Source organism: Triticum dicoccoides, chromosome 3A, assembly GCF_002162155.2.
Source record: "Triticum dicoccoides isolate Atlit2015 ecotype Zavitan chromosome 3A, WEW_v2.0, whole genome shotgun sequence".
Lineage (NCBI taxonomy): Eukaryota > Viridiplantae > Streptophyta > Magnoliopsida > Poales > Poaceae > Triticum > Triticum dicoccoides.
In genome coordinates, this window is record NC_041384.1 from 210,821,326 (window position 1) to 210,824,758 (window position 3,433).

A 3,433-nucleotide genomic window follows, 5' to 3' on the forward strand; every position below is an offset into this window, starting at 1 on the left:
AATGTGATATCCCAACATTTCCATGTTCCAACATGGAACAAACTTCAACTTCACCTGCAACTAGCAACGCTATAAGTGGGGCTGAGCAAAAGCAGTAACATAGCCAAACAACGGTTTGCTAGGAAGGTGGGTTAAAGGCTTGACATGGCAATATGGGAGGCATGATATAACAAGTGGTAGGTAGCGCGACATAACGATAGAGCGAACAACTAGCAAGCAAACATAGAAGTGATTTCGAGGGTATGGTTATCTTGCCTGCAAAGTTCTCAGAGTTGTCGAAAGCTTGATCATCGTTAGAGTACTCAACAGGTACCTCGGTCACGTACTCGTCTCCCGGCTCTACCCAAGGCAAGAACACAAGCAATGGAACAACAGTCAATCACGGTGCAATGCACAAGCAACATGATACAAATACATGGCATGATATGCAAGATATATTATGCAATGCATATGCATGCTCCGGAAGGGAAATAATGAACAAGGCATCAACTTGGCAAACCAAGTATGCCGCTGGAAAGATGAGATGATTTCGGTTGAAATCGATGTAAAGATCACCGGAAATAGATGCATGGTTTGCAAATGGCAAGCAAAACAAAAATGGCGCAAATATGCGATTAACAACATGATGACACTTAGAATGCAACAAGAAACTAAGCTACTGCACACCAACATAGCAAAAAAGCATATGTCAATGATGTACAAGAGATGCTTGACAAAACATGAACACTGATCTACGGCTAAAACACAATAGAACAGGTTCAAACAAGCATGACAAAACTGCAAAAGATATTAGCTTCACAGACTTAGTGAAAATACTAACACGTCAAAAACAACATCAGGAAGCACTGTTTAGAGCAAGCAAACAACATGCTACAGGAACATATCATGGCAAATAAAGGCATGGCATGAACCTACTAAATTCATAGAACAAAACTCCGTTAATGATCATGAGCCAAAAAGGCACAGAAGATATGATGGCACCCATGTTAACATATCAAGTTTTATTAACAGTTTCAGACTTAGAAGAAAAACAGAGCATGGCATAAACAGAATTATGATAGCAACTTTGCGAGCTCATGCCACTCACCACAAAGCATTACATGACAACATAAGCATACCAACAGCAAGATGAAATGTTCATGAAGCTAACCATAGCAAGATAAAGTTCATAGGGTACATGCATCACTAGCAACAACCATGGCAATATTGATTAACATGTTAACAATCTGCCAGGAACATTTTATAGCAAAAGTAGAGCAAGCAAATGACATGCTAGATTACTCCATAATTGCAACCAGAGGCATGAATGGATAGATAATAACCACATGTTCAAAACATCCTTAGTGAAGTATCTCAAAATAAGCATGGATCTCATGGTAGCATCAAGTTTACATGGCATCAAAATAACAGCAGGAAAAATACCCTGAAAACAGCAACATCACGGAGCCTAGTTTGCATGCTTGTTTTAGTCACCACATATATTTAAAAAAAAGAAGACTTGCACCCCTGTAAATATGACATGTTTTATTTCAAAACACATGTAGACCTCATGTTCATGGGATGCACACATCAAATGCAACAAAAATTACAAATCACCATGTTCTGCTAAGCACCAATAGTTAACATTTTATAACACTCTTGCAACAATGAAAATGACATCATAATGGACAGTAACATGCATGGAAATGCTGCTAACATGAAGAGCTCAACGAGGCGAACATTTTGACATATCATATGCATGATTTGGAGCCACGGTAACCGAGATATGACATGTTGAAGGTAGGATCCAAATATCACAGATTCGGGACTTAGAAGGAATCTCACCCTCCGGAAAAGTCAACTGGACAGAGGGATCCGGGACGGAGAGATCCGGGGACCGGGAAGACATTTAGATCTGGGAGCGGTGGATCTCGTCCCGATCCGGATCCGAGCTTCGGCGAGCTCCGGCGAGGGGGTCGGGGACGAGGCGGCAGTGGCGAGCAGCGCGGAGCAGCGATGAGGCGGCGGTGCGGTGGCAAAGCAGGCGGTGACGGGGCGAGATCCTGTGGGCGGCACGCAGCCAGAGACGGGTGGCGAGGTGGCACGGAGGCGCGCGGGTGAGCGGCGGTGGCGGCGGCGTCAGCTGGGCGGCGGCGCACAGGAGGCGGCGGCGCGGTGCGACGGGCTCAGGGGCCCGCTCCAGGCCGAGCGGGCCGGCGCAGTGGGAGGTGGCGGCGGGCCACGTGGCGGGTCGTGAATGGCCGGGCAGCGGAAGCGGACATGTCCGGTGGTGGGAGGAGATGTGTCCAGCGGCGGAAAGGGAAAAAGCTAGGGTTTGGACTGCGATTTGGAGAGGGGAGACCTTTATATAGGTAGGGGGCTAGGAGAGTCCAAATGAGTTGCGGTTTTTGCCCACACGATCATGATCCAACGACGGAGAACATGGAGATGGTTTAGATGGGTTATTGGGCTGCTTTGGAGGGGTGTTGGGCTGCAATCCAAAGAGGCTTCTGCGGTTGCCCGGTTAACCGTTGGGGCATCAAACGGCCTCTGAACGGAACGAAATTTGACAGGCGGTCTACTGGTGATGTACGAGGGCCACTTGACAAATCTTGGCCCATTCCGAGAACATTTACCTCCTTCTCATGAAAAGAGACAAGAGGGGTGCGCCGGGTGCATGTGGGAGTGTCGGATTGTGAAATGGACAACGGGGAAAATGCTCGGATGCATGAGACAAACACGAATGCAAATGAGATGCACATGATGACATGATATGAAATGCATGACATGAACAAAATGCAAAACAAAGACAAAACCCAACCACGAAGGGAATATCATATCACGTGGCCAAAAATGGCAAGAGTCGGAGTTACAAATATGGAATGTTATATCCGGGCGTTACATGAGCTCTGCTTACTGATGTAGCCAACAATAATCCAACAAAACCCCTAATCTATCATTGCAAATAGTGCATAGAAGATGGCTAATGCGACAATCACAACTACACATGATGGTTCCTTCTTGTCTATTCCTTTCAGCTGTTGCATGTGATTGATTCTTTCTTGCTTCAACATAGTGATTGTACACTCCAGATCAGTCAATTTCTTCTTCGGCTTTACATTATCTTCTGTGAGTTTGGTGATAACACTCCGAGCCCTTCCATGCCATTCTTCATCCAACTAATTAGAAAGGTACAACCCTCCTATCCCTGCCAATGTTAAATACTATTTAGGATGAGTGGGTGCATTAGCTCAACTTAAATGATGAACTTAGCACAAACCTCTAAGCGACAACTGAGAAATCGTCTGCCAATGTCAAATCCCTTCGTGCATACAGGTTGAGCGGGAGTGCGTCCATGCACATAACTCAGGTTTGGTACTCCTCGGTGGCGCAAAACTCGAAGTCGAACTCATGCTGCGGGAGTCTAGAGTCATACTCCAGATCTGAAGATTGA